General features: G+C 41.6%; 1 protein-coding gene across 5 annotated transcripts in view; it reads right to left on the bottom strand.

Moving 5' to 3' along the window:
• The window catches only part of GLI3 (GLI family zinc finger 3), a 233465-nt gene that overhangs the window by 157668 nt on the left and 51399 nt on the right, over positions 1 to 24398 (bottom strand). Inside the window, exon 1 of one of the 5 annotated variants that reach the window (XM_075586596.1) lies at positions 9932 to 10137. The exons of the other annotated variants lie outside the window; for them this stretch is intronic. The gene's annotated coding sequence lies outside the window, so the exon portion shown is untranslated. Of the gene's footprint in view, positions 1 to 9931; positions 10138 to 24398 lie in introns of those variants that run through there. 5 annotated transcript variants of the gene reach the window in all.

The raw sequence follows: 24398 nt of genomic DNA, 5'->3' as shown, positions 1-24398 counted from the left end.
GCTCTCCAAGGTCTAGATTCACCAAAAGGTCGATAGATTAAAAAATTGGGCGCTATTGGCTTTCATCACCCATTGTATTTATCGACCTATTTTACTAAAGCCCTATCGCCAGCGGACAAGAGGCAATCGGCTTTTAACTGCAGCGATATGTCCGTTACATTACAAGTGACCATGCAAATGAGTAACTAAAGCCACAACAGTGATCTAAATGAAAAATTAGGCCTTCTTATTAAGATTACGGAAGCGCGGGGAGGGAGCAAAAGATCCGATGCATCAAGTGTCGGCACGGGATAGAGCGCCGGATCCTGTGTTAACTCCCATTTACCTAACCCGGATCTGGGGCGTTAACCTGTAGCAGCGCTTGATGCCGACTTCATAGATTCACAAGTCAGTAGGACAAAGTTTTGCATATTTAGAAAAACATAATAATAATAACAACAACAACAATAATAATAATTAGCTTAGCTTTTAAACCTTTAAAGGGTAAAACAAATCTGCTAACATGAACCTTCAAATTCATTGTAAAAATGAGCATTACTAAACTGCGGAAAAGAAGGCTACATGATGGAGAGTTACATATTAAGGAAATAGACTGCAAAAGTCATGCAAATTTACCCATAGGGAGTCACACACAGGGAGTCACACACAGCCCAGTTCACACACAGGGAGTCACACACAGCACAGGGCACACACAGGGAGTCACACACAGCACAGGGCACACACAGGGAGTCACACACAGCACAGTTCACACACAGGGAGTCACACACAGCACAGAGGACACAGGGAGTCACACACAGCACAGGGCACACACAGGGAGTCACACACAGCACAGGGCACACACAGGGAGTCACACACAGCCCAGTTCACACACAGGGAGTCACACACAGCACAGGGCACACACAGGGAGTCACACACAGCACAGGGCACACACAGGGAGTCACACACAGCACAGGGCACACACGGAGTCACACACAGCACAGGACACACACAGGGAGTCACACACAGCACAGGGCACACACAGGGCACACACTGGGAGTCACACACAGCACAGGGCGCACAAGGAGTCACACACAGCACAGAGCACACACATTGAGTCTCACACAGCACAGAGCAGACACAGTGAGTCACACACCCCAGTACACACAGGGAGTCACACACAGCACAGCACACACAGGGAGTCACACACAGCACAGAGCACACACAGGAAGTCACACACAACACGGAGCACACACAGCACAGAGCACACACAGGGAGTCACACACATCACAGCACAGACAGGGAGTCACACACAGCACAGAGCACACAGGGAGTCACACACAGCACAGAGCACATACACAGCACAGTGCACACAGGGAGTCACACACACACAGCACACAAATGAGTCACACACAGCATAGTGCATACAGGGAGTCACACACATTACAGTGCACACAGGGAGTCGCACACCCACACACAGCACAGAACACACAGGCAGTTACATACACAGCACAGAGCACAGGAGTCGCACACAGCACAGAGCACAGGAGTCGCACACACAGCACAGAGCACACAGACAGTCACAAGCAGCACCGCATCCACAGAGAGTCACTGTACATGTAGGGATGAAAAGCATTGAAAAGGAAAACCTGCCCTGCTCCTACTGTACCTAGCCTGCTGCTAACTGCAGGAATTTTCAGCTATGCTGTGTAACATTTTAACCTCCTGCTGCTCCAAATGCGGAAAAACTGCATTGGCATTTTGTTAATTTCTGTCATTGCTGTAGTGTGAAAAATGAAGTCCCTGCATCTGATGCTGACAAACGGTTAGAATAAACTGTAATTATATGGACAAAAGATACTCTTTTTAAATAAACATGTAATTACTGAAGCAAAGTACTGTAACACCGAGGCTATAATGATTTAAGCAAAACAATGTTTTCTTTTATTTATGTGCATGTGTGTAACCCAGCTCTGAGTAAGCAAGAGAAATAAAGATAGCTGAAACTTACAGTAGATCGTAAGCTCCCCAGGGCAGGGATTTACTTTCCCACTGTCTAATTTTATGTTTGTTGCACTTATTCTATTATAATACCCTACTCTCTTCTGAAGTGTTGCGTGCATGCATTGGTGGTATGTGTGTGTGTGTGTATATATATATATATATATATATATATATATATATATGTGGGTGGGTGAAAAACGACAAAACAACCTCCACCGTATAGTATTGAGCAAATAAAAATATTACTTGTGAGCACATTCACATCTTAAACAGGTCTGCAGCCCTGCCTTTCACCCTTATCACCCAGCATACAGTGCTTCCACTACAGTCAGAGATTCTGGGAAGTGACATGCAAATGCGCACACAGTGTCACCTTTTGATTCCAATCCATTTTGACATGGACCCCTATAAGCTTATGCTTGCTGAATTACACAGCTTTTCAGCACAGCCTGGGTTAAGATGCATAGCCAGCAACCCTACTCACAGACATCTGTTTCGAACTTGTGGCTCTCATTAGTGCTGGTTATACTGGCTTTGCAATTTGAAGCTTGGGTAGGTTTCCACCACACATTAGATAAGTTATGGTGGGTGAAAAAGGTGACAAAAAAACCCTATAAATATACATAGATACTTGTCATGAAAAGTTGATAATTATATGCAACTTTTACATACACATTGTATTATTTCCAGTACGAATAGTTCATACTCTGCAAGACATTGGGGGTGATGTTTCAAGGCAAATTTGGGGCAAAATTGAGTCACATTGTGTCAATTTCATCTTGCGTCTCTTTCCGTTAGTATATCAAAGTCTTTTGCTCCAAGTGTGTGACCCTTGCAATTTGTGGAGTGACAAGAGAAGATGGGGGCGAGTTGCATGAATATACATATTATAATTAGATGTATAAAAACTATCCAGGTACGAGGTGGCGTCATCATTTCTGTCTAACAATTTGAGTCAAATGTGTGCTCACAAGCACTATTTTTATTTGCTGTACACTGTATGGTGGAGGGTTTTTGTTACTTTTTTACCCACCATAACTTATTTAATGTGTGGTTAAAACCTATTCCAGCTTCACATGGCAAAATCAGTATAACCAGCCTCACACAGATCAGATCCCGAAGGTTGAAACAGCTGTCTGTGAGTAGATTTACTGGCTATGCACTTCTGTAACCCAGGCTGTGCAAAAAAAAGCAGTGTAATGTGGCAAGCATAAGCTTATAGGGGCCCATGTTAAAATGGACAAGAAGCAAAAAGGTGACACTGTGTGCTCAGTTGCATGTCATTACCCAGAATCCCTGGCTGCAGTGGAAGCGCTGTATACTAGGAGATAATCAGAAAGGCAGGGTTGCAGGACTGTCTGAGACACGTGCATGTGCTCACAAGTGATATTTTTATTTGCAGTCAAATGTAACAAACACTTTCTTGCATCTGATGCCATTGCAAGCAGAAAATGGAGCAATGGTTAAAAAATAATAATTCTATGTGCACTTTGTTTATGCCGATACATGTCTCCCACTGCAGCTACAGTAAATATGCAGGGTGTAAACTATTCAGGTTCAGTTCTGTACAGCTGCTCAAGCTGACAAATCTTAAAGAACAAACTGCTGTTTGCATGTAGGTTTGCTGGCTGCTTAATGAAAAGGTATAAGCCAAACCCCTGACAAAAATAGCCTGAAACTAAAAGTAACACACACAAGACCAGATCCACAAAAAGGGGCTAGGCTATAGCACACCTCAACTTCCATTCGTGTGAATGACAGGAAAGTAAAGATTTAGCAGCCTTTTGAATATCTGGGCCTTAGGGGGTTATTCAGTAAACTGCAATAGTGCCGATAGGGGCACTATTGCACGGAAACTCCTGACTTCAATGGGAGTTTCATGCAATGGTCCCTTGAACGGCACTTTGGTAGTTTAATGAGTTAACCCCTTTAGATCTGGACTAGCTAAACCAAAGGCTTGTTGTAAATACCATGAGCAAAAACAACATCTTTACTTGCAGTATTTGTCTAGTTAGCGATTACCTACTATATCCATGCAAAGCACCAACACGTCTAGTTATTAGAATCAGATGTTATATTATAGTGTTATACTGTATGATATATAAATACAGGCATACCCCGCATTAACGTACGCAATGGGACCGGAGCATGTATGTAAAGTGAAAATGTACTTAAAGTGAAGCACTACTTTTTCCCCACTTATCGATGCATGTACTGTACTGCAATCTTCATATACGTGCATAACTGATGTATATAACGCATTTGTAACAGGCTCTATAGTCTCCCCGCTTGCACACAGCTTCGGTACAAGTAGGGAGCCGGTATTGCTATTCAGGAGTGCTGACAGGCGCATGTGTGGGCTGTCCTTTGCATATTGGGCGATATGTCCTGACTCAAGAGTGTACTTAAAGTGAGTGTCCTTAAAGCGGGGTATGCCTGTATGCTAGTTTATTACTAATAAAAAATATGCTCTTCTCCACGGCTCCACAGTTTTCAGTATCTGGTAGTAGCTGGTAGTAGTAGTGGTAGTAATTGTAGTAGTTGTGTAGTAGTATTATTATTAGTAGTAGTAGTCCAATCAGTTGAACAGCAATTCTACTTGTTGCCAAGTAGAACAAAGAAAAACCAGCCAAACAAATATAAAAATTAAACCAATAACAAGTGCACTGTAAATAAAATAAAGTGCACTAAAAATGAAGGGTCAATACAAAATAATCCAGAGTAGGGAATACCGAGCATTAGTAGTATTAGCATTAGCTGGGTTCTGCTGAGTCACAATATATATTTTTTAAGCGCTTTGAAGTTCTTTAAAAGTTGAAAACTGCTGGCATAGATTACAAATCTCAAAGACTTTACAGCCCTGTCTTGTTACAATCTGCCTGCAATGCATCCCCAGCAGCAGTGTGAATACAGGTAAAGAACACATCTTCTTTGTACAGGTAAAAGTCATCAACTCCAGTCTTTGAGTACTGAGGAAATGGCGACTAAATGTCCTTTTTGAAAAGCTATGTACTGTATTTAAAAAGGAAGGTATTTTGATATGACAAATTCTGACGATTAGGTGTCTTTAATGAGTTTTTCAATAGAAATATCAAACATTCCGACTCAGGAAATGCATTTAATGCGTTTTTACTGAAAATGAACTAATGAGTTTTACCTCTACAACCAAGATATATATTTTGACACCGTGCTTTTATCGGTGACATTGAAGCAACCACTCGCTTGGCCGTTTCTTTTCTTCTTTTTTACAGCACTACAACAATGAGGTATTCCAGAGCTACACCGCATTACTTTCCTCTCCTGGGACCCCAAAGATACTTAGTGGTACAAACTGTCTCTCCAGGGGAAAATAAAATGGCTGCTACACCCCCACGGGTTGCACAGGCCAATAAGAAGCTCTAACATCATCTGATGCAGATTCTCGCACAATTGCCATTTATTTCCCAACAGGAAGTATACGGGGGAGCTTATATGAACGCAGGTCACGTCTGGAGAAACCCGCTCCTCCCCCATCCTTTAAAAAGAAAGGGGGGGGGGTTATTTAAATGGAATGGCTGCAGTAATTAGGCAAAGCACCCTCGATACCTGTATTAAAAGTTTGACATAATACTTATACAGTATTATGAAAGCAAGAAGTGAAAGCTTCAAAAAATAAATAATAATAGCATTCGTGCTACAACGCCCACTGTTCATTGCACTTTGACCCCGGTTTTAAGTGAGGAACAGAGCTCTTGGAACAGCTCGTGTGAATAATGTCGGCAGAATATAGAGTATATACAGTGAGCAGCGCAGGATAAATCTGTACCTTGGTGCTCAGCGTTATGTAAATAGTTTATACCTCTGGCAGAAAAAAGAACAGCGCATTCCCAGGAGCTGTCACTGCAAACAATAAGTATTAACAGCTGGGACATCAGAACATAAGGGAGAGAATAAATCAGGCCAAACATTTACCCGTACATACACAGTTAGATCTTGCTCCAGTAGTGGAAAAGTGAAGAGCTATATACATATCGACTACTGGAGCAGTGATCGAGACCAGACATCTCCTTGCTACCTTGGGAATGTCTCTTCAGTTACCTGTGTCTCCATTGCCAAATCTTAAAGCAGCAAAACATGTGAAATCTTATATGTTTTTTTTTATATATATATATATATAAATCAGTTTGGTAGTATTAGATAAAATTGACTGTTTTTTTTTTTTTTTTTTAATTCAACTCAATTAATTTTTTTTATGAGTTTTAATACACTGAGCATCCTTTGATTTCTATACATTGTAGCTGCTGAGGTACACTGACTGAAGGATTGATTGAAACTGAAAAGCGGACATTTAGTTTAGATATTTACAAATTTATAACAGGAGCACCAAACGATTGCCAGCTTAGGTAACAGTGTAGAATTATTAATTGTCGCATTCTTTACATATTAATATACGAAAAGAAAAAAAGGGGGGAATGTAATATTGCTGCTTTAAGAGTAAACGCTCTTCAAACTACACTCCTTTAACGTATATAGCACTGCATTATATAACCATTTAGTAACTATGGTAAGGAATTATGCTCAGGAAATCATCAGTTAGGATCAGTGACTCACCCGGGGGTCACTCACCATCATAAATCCCGTTCCTTAGTCTTCATCATAGAAAGAACGCTTATGCTATTATTTGTGCTGGAGTGAAACGGAGAAAGAAACTGGTTTATGTTAGTCGACAATGCGGAATCGTGAGTCACTGAATCGCGAGTCACTGAACTGTAATTAATTGTCCCTTGTGAGCTATGATTGAAACCCATAACTTGTTCCTCTTTGCTTTATCATAACATCCCTTATTTGGGGGTGCAGACATGGAAATGTCAGGTTCCACTAGCACCGAATAGTTTAATTGTGGCAGGTTTTTACCCTAAATGGACATATGTGGTCCAATAAGCTCCGCTATATTTCCCTAAAATGAGGTAACCTTAATAAGACTCGCACGGCCCAAAATAATGAAGACATGTAATAGCAAAAATGCTAAGATTTTCCCATGACAGCAAATGTTTACGCTTTTATGTAATATATAAAAAAATATCTCGTAAAAAAACGTTTTAAATATCAAATGCAACGTATGTTCACATCGGTACGTTTCTCACGAAAACAACATAAAGAAAACTAGCAAAGAAGGCTTGTATCATTTCATTAATGATGCCGTTAAGAACATTGAACCTAACGAGGGTTAGTTTGGTTCCAATAAACTGTGCTGACAATAATTATGCAACTTTGCAAGGAAATCCTCTTGTTTCCATGAGGTAAAAAATAGCCAAATGGAAACAACTAATTTGTACTACAAAACAGCATAATGAATGCAAAAAACACATATGTAAACAATTAAAGCTGGAAAAAAAAAAATATATATATACATATATATATATATATAAAACACACACACAGATAATACTGCATGCACGCCAAAATAGAAGGTCACCAAAAACTAGCTATGCAATATAATGTGTACTAGCGGTGCCTCTTATCCCTTTCCAACCATCAAACAATGTTTCAGCAGTGATTCTTTGCCTGATGTTATCGCACAATAAGTAGAAGATTATACCGTTTGTAACACAGCCTAGTTGAAGCACTGATCTTCAATGTACAGCATTAGGAAGTCATGTTATTATTATCATTTCTTTGTAAAGCGCCAGCACATTCCGCAGTGGGGGAACAGAGTTACATACAAATAAGGGCAAACAGATGCAGAAGGTAATGAGGGCCCTGCCCAAGAGTGCTTACAATCTAGAGGGGGTAAGGGGCAACGTCGAAACAAAAGGCAATGTGGCTGCTCATTATGGGACGGAGTATGGTCTGTCAGGTGGGATACAGGATGGGTTGGGTTGGGGGTGAAACAGGACGTCCTACAAGGATGGAAGAAATATTACTCGTGGCAGGTAAGGAAAGGCTCTAGTACAAAAAAATGCAAAAGGAATAGGGTACCACATCTGCTAAAAAAAAAACTAATACAGAACTGCTCGGCTACATCAATTTCAATGGACTTAGAGCTACAACCACAAAATTTGTCATCCATGTAAATTTTTATCCAAAAATCAATCCAGTTTGACCACGTGTTAACATTAAAGAACTAATTTAAGTAGAAATGTATGCAACATGATTGTCATTGCAGCAGAAATGTTAAGTTAGTTAATGATACCTTTATTTTTGTCATGCAGTAAATTTGAGCGCTTGTTTTCTGCGACCATCCGCATATTATTGTTGAAAAACGCCAGTTTGTTTTCTTGGGGGGACTGTACTACAAATTGATATTTCCTTGCAATAATAGAATTCCAAAGGACAAACATTATGTTAAGCGTTTACCTTGTGGCCTGCATCACAGAGTTGCTTTTGAAGGAGGCAGATAAAAACTTGACAGTTCACGCACTCCAGAATACAAATAGCTAAGGGATTTGAAAGACCTTTCTTTCTCTGTACGGGCAGAGAGGAGAGACGTCCCCTGCAATAATTCTGCTTGCTGGAAGTGCAGCAACCACTTCAGCTAGCCAAAGACGAAAGCTGCCTAATCTTGCTCTGTTGAACTGAATTGTTCAATAAGGTTTTAAGAGGATGTGTGGAAAGGCTGGGCCAAGCCAAATTATTGACAGAAACATACTGTCCACCATGGCAACAAGTGGGAGTCTATTGCAAAAATGTAAGCAAACAGCCCACTTCTCCGGCAGCATCTGCCAAAGGATTTCGACAGCCAAACACAAGACAACTGTTACTGCTTGTCGAGGTTTTTCAGCAGACAGCTTTAGAGGCAAAAGAAACATCCGATCTGCTAAAATGTTCTTCCCAGATGAATGGCTTACAGTTTCAGTAAAATAATTCAGTTTTGGCAGGTTTGTTTTTTTTTAAATACATATTTATGACATTTTCACCCAACATGTAAAGACACAGATGTGCTATTTTCATGTACTTAAGACATGAATACATCTGAAAAAAGGCATGTGCAGCAGGGCTCAAGCACAAAATGTACACCTCTGAATTGATTTGGGGAAAAGAAGAAGATATGTCATCAACGTTGGATGTTAAAGAAATTAAAGAAACTCACATAAGAGTTTCTAAGCATTGACAATAGTAAAGACATAGAAACACTCAAATTTGATCCACAGTTCAAACAGGTTCTCCAAGCCTGAAAGAGTCTCTCAATTAGAATGCAGTGCTTAAACAGATTACTATAGTCTCTGTGGTGGGTGTATTTGGCACTACATTACTCCTCATAATCCTATTGTGTACGGTTTGTAGCCTGTTGACTAGAGGCAAACTTTGCTGGTTAAATAAACCACTAAGAAGCTTCCGAGACATAGTTGGTTGACAAAATAAAATGAAGATTTTGTTTAGTTGCTTGATTAACAAATAAACCTTGATATCCTAAAATGGTTTCATCCATCAGAGTAATGAACAACTATATATACTGATCTGTCCGCGTGGGCAAAAGCCAACAACTGATTTCCTGGTCAGTTGGCAAGATGTCCTACATTTTTGACAATGGACCCAATAAATACCAGGCAAACAAACAGCTAACAGACTGCAAAACATCATTTTGAATTGGGCAAACGTGCAAGTGAGAAAATCAAAGACACACAAAAAGTTCTTGAACGCAGCTCGAAATAAAGTGAAATTCATCAAACTAACTGCCAAGCCCTTCACTGCTCGCAAACTGAAACACATTGCTGAACTTCCCAGCACTCAAGGGATTTAACTATGAGGCAAATAAAAAAACAACGGTACATGCACAGATTTGGTTAAAGTGTCAACATGCCAGATTTGGCTTTCGTATTCCTGACCCAAGCTCTAATAGAAAGGTACGCAAGCAGGTATTCCTCAACACACTGGGCTAATATTATTGTTTTTGCAACAGCTTGGAGAGAAAGAAAAAAAGAAAGAAGAAAAAAAAAAACACCAGCTGCCTGAGAAAACAGACAATACTTACAACTCGGTCCAAAAACCCCTGGCTCACTGTATGGAAGTTCATTCCTTCAATAACATTATTTGGCTGTGCAGCTATTCGGTGCTTTCTCCGACTGCTTTCCACTCGGGCTCTCTCAGAAGCAGTGCTTCCCCCATTAGAGGAATTAAGAGTGGTTGGTGCCTTGCTAAATTTAACAAGCTCATTAGTATTCTTCCCGAGTTCCTGCTAGTGAACTCACCCTATTCAAGAATCTCCCTCTAGTGTAGGGGTCAGTCGGCTAATCATTAAATCAAACTAATGTCACCCTATCACAATCAGCTGGGGAGAAGGAAAGTTTATTATTTTGGGTTATGCTAAATAAACTTTTTTGGGGGAGGGGGGTGGTGGAGGGGACAACCAGTCCCCAAGCGAGGTCAACAGCAACTTCAATAACAAGACACACTTAACAAGAGGTTGCTATAAACCAAAGTACTGGGTATTAACTTTAACTTTAGCTCAGCTAGATCGCCACTAGCAGGGCTGTACAGGAATGCGCATGGCCGTGTGAAGGAAGGGGGGACTCTTTTCTTTGCCAAATTTGCGAAGGCACAGAGCCTCTGCTCATTCACCTCTCCCCAACCAGAGAACTGCTCAGCTCAATTCACCCCACACAAAGGCTGAAGACCAGACCTCAATGGGCCGAGTGAAACATGTTCAAAACTGGGCTCTCTATTGTGACTGAATTTCTTAACATCTTTTCAAAAAGCGGAGAATGCCTTAAGGCTAAAGGAAGAAACAGGCTAATGGTGAATTGGGAATACTGAGCAAATTTCAGAGCCCTTTCCTCCTAGCTTTTGAGGTTGAAAGCAAGCTCTTGCCTTTCAAGTTTCAAAGTCCTTTTTCCTCCCGCAGTGTCACAGAAGGATTTGAAAAGAAGGTAATTGTGCTCACAGTCTCCCTGATCAGAGCTTACGTCCTATTTCTGGTATTTCGAAATACTTCTTGCAATAATGGTGCGTGGAGCTCAATCCCTTAACCGTCCTGTACTCTGCAATTGCTCATTAAATGAACAATTGCTGGTATAAAATGCCTTTTATGTTCAAGGTCTGGATATAAGATAAGCATTCCAGTAGTCTAAATTTGGTTTACTAAGGAAATACGTCTCCATCATTAAATCACAAACCACTGAAGTCAGTATATGAGTCCATCCCAGAAAAGTAGCACAGGTTGCTGTAAACCCACTACAATCAAGATGAGGATGTACAAACATAGCCGCACAGGCATTTAATTGAAGCAGAACTGCATGTACGGGACCCTGTTTAAAGGTATAGCTCCCTCTACTCGGCTTCAAAATACATATCTTGTTGATGTACCTTTTCTTTTTTAATTTCTCATTTATGTCTGGCATTCCAGAAATATTCTCTCTCTTTTTTCCTTCTAAATCTGTAGACTTCTGATCACTATGAAAATTGCTGTTGAAATATCTCCCAGAAGTAGTATGTGGGCATGCGTCCTGTGTTATAAAACGCTTAGTACATTCTAGAACTGGGCTCGGATAATAATGTATTGGTCAAGCGCAAAGTATTTTTTGTGTTTGTGTTGTATTTTTCGGGGGGGTGGGGGGGAAATCAGAGCTCAATAAACATTTATTCATTGATTCTTTTTCTGGAAAATAATTATTTGGAGGTACTTTTGCTTTACAACAACAATGCAAAGCACAACTGAACAACCCCCAATCATGGGCTAAAAGCAGTTCTTTAGAGACCCCCAAAAAAATATTACTGGGGCCCAGCTGCTAAATTGACTGCCTGCACCTAATGTCACTCTGTGTTAGAGGAGATGCGGGCAGCTACAGAGGAAAACCAACATCTGAACACAGATTTCAATACCTTCCAAAAACTGTGAGAGCCTTGGGGCCATATTTACTAAGTGGTGCTGTGTCATAAGTTACCTTACGGTGCAGTCAGAAACGTTAACGCCCATGTGGTTAAATTGTCCATAAGGTGTCTTATAGATTTGCACTACTTAGTAGATATGGCCCTTGGCGAGTTTCGAGATACATACAGTAGGACCATTATACAATCTCAAACCTGCTGCAGAACTGCCATTTTTCCACATTAAAAATATTGCGACCCACATTTACCCGATCGTGTCCCATGGAGTAGCAGCACATAGTAAATGTGACCCTGATTATTTTTAGGCGGAATTGCTTTCTCCCAATAAATTAAAAATATCCCCTTGTGAGTATATTCCCATGTCTCAGACAGGTCTGCAACCAAGCTTTTCACCTCTTAGCATACAGTACACTGCTTCCACTGCAGCAAGGGATTCTGGGAAATGACAAGCAGAGCAACACTCACCGTGTCACTTTTTGCTTCTTATCCATTTTGACATGGACCCCTATAAGCTGATGCCTGCCGCATTACATGGCTTTACAGCACAGCCTGGGTTAAACAGTAAAACCTACTTACAGACAGCAGCTGTTTCAACCTTCTGAGTCTGATCATTGTGAGGATGGATATACTGGCTTTGCAATGTGAAGTTGGAATGGGTTTCAACCACACATTATATAAAGCAGGGGAGTGCAAACTGTGGGGCGCACCCCAAAGTGGGGCGGGAGATTTTGCTGGGGAGGCGCGGGCCGTTGTCAAAACGGCATTGGCGGATCGCGTGAGACCTCTGCAACACTTTACTTATCCAGATTCAGCCGCTTTGTGACGTGTCGCCATGGAAACGCGGCGTCAAATGACACCGCGGGGTCATTTAAGTGACACGCGTCAAAGATAAGATAGGGAGGGGGCGCGGGCGACGCAGCAGGGAAGACAGGGGGGCGCAGCCCAAAAAGTTTGCGCTCCCCTGATATAAAGGACGGTGGGTAAAAAAGAGGCAAAACCCTCCACCGTTTCTCCCAATAATTACTTTACTTTTTATGTCTTTTACTCTTTCTCTTTCTCATTCCATAGATGCTAGTGTCTGTAAAGAGCTGCATACAATGGGGGCCTATATATCAAAAAATAATAATAGAAAAATATAATTGTACTTTCACTGGGATTATTCACTTTGATACATATGGTGCAGTTATTTTGCGCTGCTTTTGCCTTGGTTCATATATATGTCCCAGTATTGGCACTACCTGAAATAAAGTATTAACAGTAACTTAAGGAGGTCATGTTTTTTAATGTTATAATTTCCTTTGACTTGTAAAGTACAACAACGGTGAAGAGATTTATCCCACTAATTAAAGAGGTAAAAAATTATTATGATAACAAATTAAACATGGACCTGTTATCCTTGCGGTGAACAGTGATTTATTGATGGGATCAGAGCCGCCAACATAAATCATGGGACCCAGGACAAATGAAAGCAGCAGGGCCCTCCCAACTCATAGCGCACCTGCCACGAAAAAATATTTTTTAGCGCGCCACTTTTACTTAACTATTTTCTTCTTGTTGTAATACGGAAAAAAACATTACAATGCAATCTGTTTATTTTTATGTTTTCAACAAAAGACAGGTGACTGCCTGCCTGGGTAGGTGGATAGGTGAATGTCTGCCTTGACTGAATGCCTGGGTGGGTGACTGACTGCCTGGGTGGGTGACTGAGTGACTGGGTGGGTGAGTGACACTTGAATGACTGGGTGGGTGGGTGACTGAGTGAGTGACTGTGTGGGTGACTAGGTGGGTGAGTGATTGCCAGAGTGGGTGAGTTGACTGCCTGGGTGGGTGGGTGACGGAGTGACTGGGTGGGTGACTGAGTGACTGGGTGGGTGGGTGACTGAGTGACTGCCAGGGTGGGTGAGTTGGGTGGGTGGGAGAGTGACTGCCAGGGTGGGTGAGTGAGTGACTGCCTGGGTGACTGACCTTGACCAGGTGGGTGCTGCTTCCTTGCCCACCAGACGCTTCCCCCCCCCTGCCCCCGATATCCCCGCGGCTGCTGCCCGGGGCGGGAGGTAGGCGTGTGGGAGGAGGGGCACAGGAGGTAGGCAGCTGGGGGGGCGGGGCGAGCATTCCGCGGCTGCTGCCTGGGGCAGGAGGCAAGCTCAGGGGAAGCGCAATTGGCGCGCGCGGGGGAAGCTCAATTTGCACGCGCAGAGGAAGCTAAATTGGCGCGCGGGCTCGCAACGGCGCCTCCCCTCCGTCCCATGTTGGGAACGGGGGAGGGGGGAGCGGGCCCACAGGCAGCAGGCCGGACACCTTGCTTGCCCTGCGCATGCGTGCTGGGGACCTCGGCTCTGCTCCGCCATTTAAAAAAATATATATATAACTGGCACGGCTGCACAGGGGGCCCGGGACGCCAACCCCGGCAGACCCCCCCTGTGGGCAGCCCTGGATGGGGTTGCTGCTCACTGTTGCTGAGTCTCTAGAATTGGTGAGAAAACTGTCAATATCAAGTACAGGCATACCCCGCATTAACGTACGCAATGGTACCGGAGCATGTATGTAAAGTGAAAATGTACTTAAAGTGAAGCACTACATTTTTCCCACTTATCGATGCATGTACTGTACTGCAATTGTCATATACGTGCATAACTGATGTAAATAACGCATGTGTAACAGGCTCTATAGTCTCCCCGCTTGCGCACAGCTTCGGTACAGGTAGGGAGATAGTATTGCTGTTCAGGACGTGCTGACAGGCGCATGCGCGAGCTGCCGTTTGCCTATTGAGCGAGATGTACTTACTTGCGAGTGTACTTAAAGTGAGTGTCCTTAAACCGGGGTATGCCTGTATATTACAAAAGCTTGGACCAGATGTGGTATTGAATCTCTTTGCTGCCAGATGGACTGCAACACATTGCTTGAGTTGAAGAGGTGTTAGCTCTCGCAAGTTAGCCATTGTGAATTTGTAGTACTGCCGTTCTCATGGCAGAAATGTTGGAGTACACATTAAAGAGTACTTCGGGCTGAAGGAGTGGCTCAACGAGTAAAGACACTGACTGTAACCAATAACACTGTGTTTGAATTAGGTGGAGGCTGGTTCAAGTCAACTCCTTGTGACCGTGGGCAAGTCACTCTATCTCCCTGTGCCTCAAGCACCAAAATTAGATTGTAAGCTCATCGGGACAGGGAGTGTGTCTATAAGAAATCCTATGTGCTGCACTATCCCAATGGTGGAAAAAAAACCACAATATGAAATAAAGTATTATTATGATTAGCAATTTCAAAAAGAAGCTAGAGTGGTGCAAACTGCCCTAAAAATCTGGAATGCTATGACATCATGGTATAGGATCCCAAACCTTTAATTACATGACAGTCATTTGGCAAACTAAAAATAAACTCCTTTATGTTTTCTCTTGGAAGGTCCATACCCCCCTGCCCTTAGTTTTTCAGCTCTGCGCAACAGTAAAATATTCTTCTTTCAAAAGCACTTTCTGCAGCATGATGAATCCACCCGCTGCTGTAACGCAGAGCAATAAGCTGCCAGCCGCCATGTCACTGACATAGTTTAATGAGAAAATGTGCACACAGAGACACAGGCCGGGGGGATATCGCTCACAATCTAACTGCTATTCAGGTCAACGGCTAGATCGGGCGCCATGTTACCTACTTTTCACTGAGCTCCAATGTGCCACATCTTCAGCCACCAAAACACGCAGGCCAAGAACTTTAGATAGTGATGGACAACCAGCCGAACTCGGCACACAGATCCGACTCACATTTAATTAGTAAAGCCCATCACATAAATTGTCATAGTGTGATAACTGCTGACCATGCCCTTAGCTTTACAGTACTTTACATGCAGTAAAACAAGTGCTTTGAGAGCAGAAGATCTTTCTTTTCATACCGTGCTCAAACTGTAGCCAACCCTGCTTATAAAATGTATTTAAAATATATGAAAGTAACACAGTTCAGCTCCGGAGATGCCCTGCTTCAATCATGTATTAATAATAATAATTTTTAAAAATGTAAATGAAACCTATATTGCTGCTTTAAATGGGTCAGTTAAATGGCAAATATGAAACCAAAGTACAGTTCAACCCCCTTACAACGCTGTGCTTGGGGTCCAAAGAATCACATCGCGTTATAAGCGAATCGCGTTAGAAATAATGTACAATTGCATGCATTGTACAATAAAGTATTTAAGATACCAATAATAGTGTTGTAAAGTATGCATAAATATGAAAATTGGGAGCCGCGCTTGCATCGCGTTATAAGCGGATTCGCGTTGTAGCGGATGGCGTTATAACGGGGTTGAGCTGTACTTACTTTGGTAAATATCCTCTTTTTATTAATATCATCATTTTAAAAGGCACCAGCACCAACAAATGTTTATTTTTACATTATAGTACAGTTATTATCTTCCTATTTACTAATACGATAGGAAAGGAGGACACTACTTTACAATATGTGGAAAAACCACATATAGTGGCAAGAGTGGCTAGTATGTGTAACATTTCATGGTTGATTCCCATGAGCCTAGCAGCTGGGGTGTGCTGTATCAGGTTACAGGGCCTAGAGGCAGAAGGATGAAGTGTATTTCTAAGATGCCTTTAAATATGTGAAGACTTGTAGGGTTGCCAGGTGTCCACTATTGAACCGGACTGTCCTGTATTTGGACACCATGTCCAGTAAAATATTAGAGATAATACTGCACATACATGTGTATAACGGTATTACTTCTCTGGATATAATGACCTGACCGGCTTGGGGGGCTGCAGGATTTTGCTACGAGCAGGGAGAGAGCAGGGCTGTTGCGAGGGGGCTGGGCAGCTTCCTCCATCCTGATTGCTACTGCTGGGTAATGCAGCCAATCAGGAGGAGGTGTCAGGAGCCTGGTGTTGGGGCTCAGAGGGGGGAAAGAGCATGGAGCAGAGAGAGGTGAGATGGTGTGTGTGTCTGGAATGCATCGCACCTTTCACCATCGTGTCCAGTATTTTTATAGAAGCCACCTGGCAATCCTAGTGAAGAGTGAGGACGGGCGTAATGGTGAGGGCAGGGAATTCTTTAAGATGCTTTGGTGCCTGTAGAATAAGGCCTTCAGTGTCCAAAAGTGCAATCAGCCACTTGGGTCATTATTGAATAAGGCCCTGAAACGTGTATTAAATTAACATGGACAGATATAAAACCCAGTACACGTAGAACACAAGTGCATAAATAAATGTGCAACTCCAGTATTCACGTGTCGTATCCACCCAGCTGCAAAGTTGATTCAAAATCAGTGCACACATTGAGCTCTATGGGGTAGATCCTTAGAAGTCTGTCGTTTTAGCGATAATAACGTATGTTACACAAATTGGGAAGGGACGTTATTTTTTGTCTTATTAACGGGTATCCTCAAAGCTAATGAGATGCAAAAATAACATCTGTTCGTCAAAGTAACAGTGCTATTAACTGTGATTTTCATGTCTCAAAGACCCGTTTTCCAATACACTGCACATGCACATTGGTCCAACTTTAACAAGCGTTATTGACGCATGCAATAAAGGCGCATTACTCATGTGCCTTATCAAAAGCTGATGCAAATCTTACTATTATATGGTCACATTTTTCATTTTTACACTTCTTAACTTTTTTTTATTATTCATAGTGTCCTTTCTTCATTTATTTGAATTATATATCTTAATGTAATACAAATGAAATATTAATTATTATTGTTGAGGTATGTATGTATGTATACATTATTGTACATCCATACATAATGCAATCATTATTACATTATATACCATGTCAGTTCACACAAACATATCACTTTAATCACTAAAAATCAGTATACATTTTATGATGTTTCACACATTTACATGCTCCTTAATATTTCTATTTGTATGACACGTAACTTTTTTGGAATGAAAGGGCTAAGTCCTATACTCAGTACATCGCGTTTAGTCGGCTATTCCTAGAAATAACTCAATAATAATCGGGGTCTGGATGTAGGCAGCTTTTGGAAGCTGCTAAATATCGCGGCGTTATTCAAATGCGCTAACATGAACGGAGATCTGAGGATCTCCATTGGTAAACTGCTCATTACCATATGATTTGCATAGTAAGCCTAAAGCGCGTTAAAAATATTTTTGCAGGCTAATACGAAGACATTGTAACGCAATGGACCTTTGTGGATACGCGTTACGAATAACGGTACACAAAATTGCGTTAACGTAAGGCTAAAAATGTTACGCACTTCTGCGGATCTACCCCTATATTTAGGAAAAGAAAAGAATCTGAATTAAAGCGAGTTTAGTGCAATTCGTCTGCACTGGTTTTGCAGCTGAGAGACTTTAGTAAATAAAACCCCCAAATATCTGCACTGCTCTCAGTCAGAACCTCATTTTCAGAAGAGTACAATATACTATCGTATAACTAGCAGAGCTATCCAAAAACATGCTATTATTATTATTATTATTACAATAAAATTTCTGCAACAAGCATGTATTCAGTGAAAAATGTGTTAAGCAATTGTGACTAACCATGTGTCACTTTTTTCACTTAAAATGTAGTGATTACCTGAAATAAGTTGTCCAAAGAATGATGATAAGCCATGTAGTTAAAGGTACAGTCCTATGTAACTGTCCAAAAATACTTTTTCTATTCATTTTCATGCTCATCAGCACTCCGTTCATTCTTGTAGTAGTTCAATGTGTAAACACTGTGTTTTCAGTGTCCATAGTTTACATATTATATGATGGTTCTGATTGAGTTTTTGGAGATACCCTTTGGGCATAATCTTGAAAAGATGACGTAATAAAATCCTAAATTGTTAAACACTTATTAGACTGATATTAACAGAATTACATTAGTCACTGCTGTAACTAACTTGACCTGCCCCTTTAAGACACTGGCCATTGCCGTAGGACAGTCAAGTATCATAGTTACTTACTCCCATAAACATGTCCTCTCTAACTGTCCTGAAATGTCTGTGAATATAATGTATAACCTCTGTTCATTTCATGTAACCATGTATTGTCATCATAACTCTGCACCCAGGACATACTTTTAACGAGAGGTAACTCTCAATGTTTTATTTCCTGGTAAAACAGTCTTATAAATAAAAAGGTGTGCAGGTCCACGGGGTCAAATGAGGCAACAAAAAACTACTGAGATAACATTGACTTTAAGGAGTGAGACCTTATGTAAGTCTATGAGGGGACTGATTCTGGGAATGATTAAGGCTGCCTTTCACATGGGTGAGCTATATGCCAAATGACAGACTTGACAGGCATACTGTTCTTCAGGCCCAATCATGGCTCGGTGTCACCTTATACATCAGGGCTCTTCAAGTGGCAGCCTTTATGTGGCCCCTTGACCTGTCTGCCAATGCTAATTGCATACTAGTTGCTTAGGCAGCTGAGTGCAATTATTCACTCACTTGTACCTTCAGGTAATGTAATTGTATATGGTACAGGTGTTATAAATGCTTGCAAAATGTATGCTCATTTGCACGTCATTTCCCAGAATCCCTGGCTGCAGTGCAAGCATTGCATACTAACAGATAATGGGGAAAGACAGGGTTGCAGACCTGTCGGAGACATGTGAATGTGCTCACAAGTGTTGTTTTTTTTTTAACTGTACACTGCAAAATATGGAAATATAATAATGTTGTAGTTTTTAAATTGTATCTGAAATGACATTACAACAGGCTTGTGGTCCATCTACTCCTAAATTATTTTTGATCTGGCCTATTTGGAGAACTGGTTAAAGAGCCCTGTTACAGTACCAAGTTACTGTATTTGCCAATGTTTCAGGTACTAAAAAATTACTTGTACGCATGTTGATGCAGAATATTTTCTGCTGTGCATGGTGATGAATCGTGACATACATGAAGTTGTGACCCTCACAAAAAAACATTGCTTTAATAGTAAAATTCCCAACAAATTACTGAATCTGCATTATGTTAATGACTGCTCTGATTCTATGTGTTCTCTGTGTTGAACTAAAAAGAATAGAGGGCATGCATGTGTCTGAACAAACTGATTGCTCTGGCTTTGTTAAAAAGTTCTAAAATCAAACAACCCTAGTTTAAACACACCTACCAAGTGTTTGTTCTCACCCAATATCAAAGCTCTTCACAGGTTAGTCTGAAGAAGCCCTGCACTTGAAATATGTTGGTAAAGGTACTATAATTCACACGCTCATTAATCGCTGGCCAACTGCCTTTGAAATTGAACACAAGGCCTTTACTTCTTACTCAAGAGCTGTAAGCTATTCTCTCTCTCTCTTTAATGAATTTGCATACTGGATTGTGTGAGAATTCCACAAAAGCTTCTATTAAGGGGCTGCTAGTCATCGTTTACTGAGTGGCTAATTAGTCACTTCAAAAGAGGCTAAAAAAAAAAAAAGGACAGAAAGATATCCCAGAGGAGTTACAAAATGTGTTTTTGTTCTGTGCATTTGTTCTTATCGGTGGGTAACAGTTTGATTTAACTTTTAGGGTACTTAACAGCTGGGGGGGGGAGGGGGATGATGGTCTAATCCCTTCTGGTCTGGGGAATCCAGAAACACATTTTTTGTCAGTGAGTTAATAAACCCCTCTAATACAGAAAGGGTTAATATTGGGACTGCTGTAGGATTTACCTATGTCTAAAACCTACTCAAGCTGCTTAAACCCGATAATTAGCTCTGCAATAAGCAGTTTAACTACAACAGTCAACCGTGAAAACCCTTTTTTTTTTAAATACAGAACCTCCGTACATCTCGGCATACTGTTGGTTTGTATGACTTTGTTTTACTTGACCGTTGAAATGTTCCCTTACCTGGAAAGCATGCACGCGGGTTCAAAATATGGCCACAATAAGTTTACCCACAGTTTCTACAAAGGTTCAAAGACACGAGATCCAATCTGCTCATCCGAGGTTCAGTGTTTTCGGTGCCAATTTTACACTTAACTATCTAGCTGTGATAAGTACTATTTATTTAATCAAATATGCAATGAACTAAAATAAGTGTTGGGCCACCTAACACCTTTTGGTGATGGTGCTGCATTTCATGTCATTTCTTTTTATTTATTTTTTTGCTTCCATCAGTTTCCAACACAAAATCCTTCTATTCTACACTCGATAGTGGGGGATAGATGAGGTTCATGTGAGAAATAGGCAGAGAAATTATGGTCTCAGATACAACATTGAATTCATCATGTGTACATTTTACCCAATTATTCTTCTAATAACCTTGGACTCTTCGCCAGGTCACTGACCTGACGAACAAAGAGCCCAAGGCGTCTGAAATCGGTGTGTTCATCAACATCGCCCCCAATAAATGGCAAAGGAAATTGCAAAATGCAACCTGTTTCTGAATAGCATTTTCCAGAATCACTCATATCCAGGTATTTTTGGTGTGATACCTTTTTCTTATTTATTTTGGTTTAATTCCATGCATACCACATATCATTGAAATAAATATAATCAATATAGAATTTCAAAAAGCAGCAACAAGCCTGAAGTGATTTGTGGTATCTAAAAAGTGCATGAGCTTAATATTTAATCTCCGGTTCAAGTCCTTCTGAAGCGTTTGATCTTTAAGTCACTCTGTGCAGGTCCGTCAGTTGTTTGGGTATTTTTGAGTTATATTTTTACATTTTTCAATTACAAAGAGCAAAATGCTGAAAGTGGTAAGGAGGGCTGTTCAATTGTGGGTCCATGGCTCTTCTTTCAAGAGAAAACTTTACATCTAACGACTGTTAAGTGAACACCTTTTAGAGGTTAAAACCTGGAGTGTCATGAGAATAACAGTAAATACAAATACGACTTGTGAGCACATTCACATGTCTCAGGCTGGGGCCATGGTGCCTTCGTCCACGCGGAGGCTGTGAGGTAAGCGGGTGCTTTCCCTGGCCAAGGTTGACAGGCCGTGGGGGCGTTCCTAGGGGCGTCACGGAGCTCGTTCGTCCTCATTGGGCGAACCGCTCACGTGACCGGCCTGTCGCGCCAAGAAGTCAGTTTTAACTGATTTCTTGTGCAACGCTCGCCCCCTCCCGCATTCGCGAGCATGCGCCCGCACGCCACATGGACGCGAACACTGCCTAAAGGCAGTCTGTTCGCTCAGCGTGCGGACGCCTCCACACGGTCTGCGGTACCATGACCCCAGCCTTAGACTGGTCTGCAACCCTGCTTTTCCCATTATCACTTAGCATACAGTGCTTTCACTGCCAGCCAGGGATTCTGGGAATTGACATGTAAATGAGCACACAGTGTGTCACCTTTTACTTCATGTCCATTTTAACATGGACGTAAAAGCTTATGTCTGCCGCATTACACAGCTTTTCAGCACAGAAGTGCATAACCAGTAAACCTACTCACAGACAGCTGTTTTGGGTCTCATCAGTGTGAGGCTGGTTATACTGGCTTTGTCATGTGAAGGATGAGAACAAAAAACTCAGTATATGATGTTTTTCCTTATCTCAACCAAAAATATAAGGACACGTTCATAAATATGAACAGATCCATGTGCAGTATGTGTCCATTAACATGCTTACTTGAAAATAATACTTTCTGTCCTGGCATTGTTACTTTATAGAAACAGAGTTTGTGATTGCAGCAACAGGATTTCCCCTCACAGCATTTACATGGAATTGGGGCCTGTTCAGTTATCCCGTACACCAGGAGATTAACAGCAGCAGTGTGATCATCCCTACATAGCCTATGTTAATAAGATGCAACTCACAACCTCGGTGAGCACATTGCAAGTGATGGCAAACTCCCGTCTAGATCTGTCTTTGACTCATTTGATAGCATCCATACAAATCTTTTTTTTTAAAGAGGGTTTTCTAACCGCGCACAAAAGCAACGTTATATATTATAATTATGGTTTAAATATAGGTGGTTGGCCCACTTTTTAAAAAACATAATCAGATAAGTGTAAGTATTTTTAACCCTTTCTGGCACCAATATTTTCCCCTTAACTCAGATTTCTAGACACATGTTTCACCATTTGAAACTAAATGATCAGACAGCTCAATTTAATCTGATTGTACAGTAGATAAATGTATCCAGTGCAGAAGAGGGTTGAAACAGTACTGCAGGAATTTTGTTCTTAGAATATACCTTCTGCATACGTTATTGAAATATTTCTAGCATGCACATGCATTTTAGTAATATCCTTCATCTCCTCACACCCAGACTTGCCAATATCAAGAGCTATCCACGCAGACAATTTGTTTTGTTAACGTACGATGGAAGCAGGGGCTCTCCTGAGCTAAACCCCATTCATTTCAGCTCCTGGGGCCCCCTGCTTCCAGAGATATAGACCTCTGAAGGGTGTGCCGGTATCTCCTGCAAGTTTACAGTTCCCGTGTCACGTGGGCCAATAGGAAGCCGCACTGGATGACGTCACGGCTTCCTATTGGCCCACAGCGTGCGGGAGCTTTGAAACACTGCCATCACGTGATCTTACTTAGCCGAGCGGAGCGGCTACCGGTTCCCCTATGGCGTTACGTATCTCCGAAAGCAGGGGGTCCCCGACGCTGAAGTTAATGGGGTTGAGCTGGGGGACCCCTGCTTCAATCCTATGTTTTGAAAACATAGCCTCTTTAAACGTGTGACACTGGGAAACCTTTTCCCTGCTTAAGCAGGATACAACATGCCACTCCCGCTTAAGATCTCATTAGGAAGAAACTGAAGCATGGAGCACAATACCCTGAGCATGTCTTGCTTCTTTATGATATCAACACAGTGGATGCTAGAGGGGTCTGCAACACAGTACTGTACGCATTTTAAAAATACAAAAGCATGGGCGGCCAATAAACACTGCATGCAATAAGCATCTCTTGCTATATTTAGCAAGTTCATGAAGCTTATGTTCATTTTTACAATGCTGTTTTTAGTTGTGTTTTTTTAGGGAATGTAACACAAAGGTGAACTTTGAGATGATATATTTTCTTCATTAAGTTTATATATTGGGAAAAAAAACTGGCGTAAATATGAGGGGAAAAAAGGTGAATTTCTACATAATGGAGCACTTATCACCGAAATTATTTGACTCGTTAGGAACAGTATGACTCATCAACTGAAGAATGGGGTATTGTATAGCTCATGCTATTCATTTATTTATTTATAACATGTTTTACAGGAAGTAATACATGGAGCGTTAACTCTCGTATACAATGTTGGTTGCATCCACTTTCCTCAAATCCTAAATATGTTACCAAGCGGAACTACATATTTAAATATCAGAAAGTATTTGAATTACAGATACGATAGATCAGGGGTGCACAATCTTTCTCCCCAGAAGCCGCCTGAGCCAAGGTAAGGGACCTTACAGGGGCTTTCGCCGCTCCCCCGGCATTTATTTTAAATGCCTTCGGGGAAGCGCAGGGCCTCTGTAAGCACCGCACCCCCCGCAAAGAATCTTACGCTTCCCACTTTGCGCACCCCTGCAATAGATCCGTGGTTTCCATCCTTTTTTTTGGTTAGGGAACCCCAGAATTCGATTTTGAAATTCTGGGGAACCCCAACCCTCGCCCCCCGTCTCTCACTCACCCACCCTGCCCTCGTCGTCCTTGTCTCTCACTCTCCAGTTATGCTTCCTCTCCCCTTCTCTCTCTCACACACACACTCTCTCCCCCTCTCACTTACACACACACACTC

Source organism: Ascaphus truei, chromosome 2 (assembly GCF_040206685.1).
Source record: "Ascaphus truei isolate aAscTru1 chromosome 2, aAscTru1.hap1, whole genome shotgun sequence".
NCBI lineage: Eukaryota > Metazoa > Chordata > Amphibia > Anura > Ascaphidae > Ascaphus > Ascaphus truei.
This window is presented reverse-complemented; position numbering and strand designations above follow the sequence as displayed.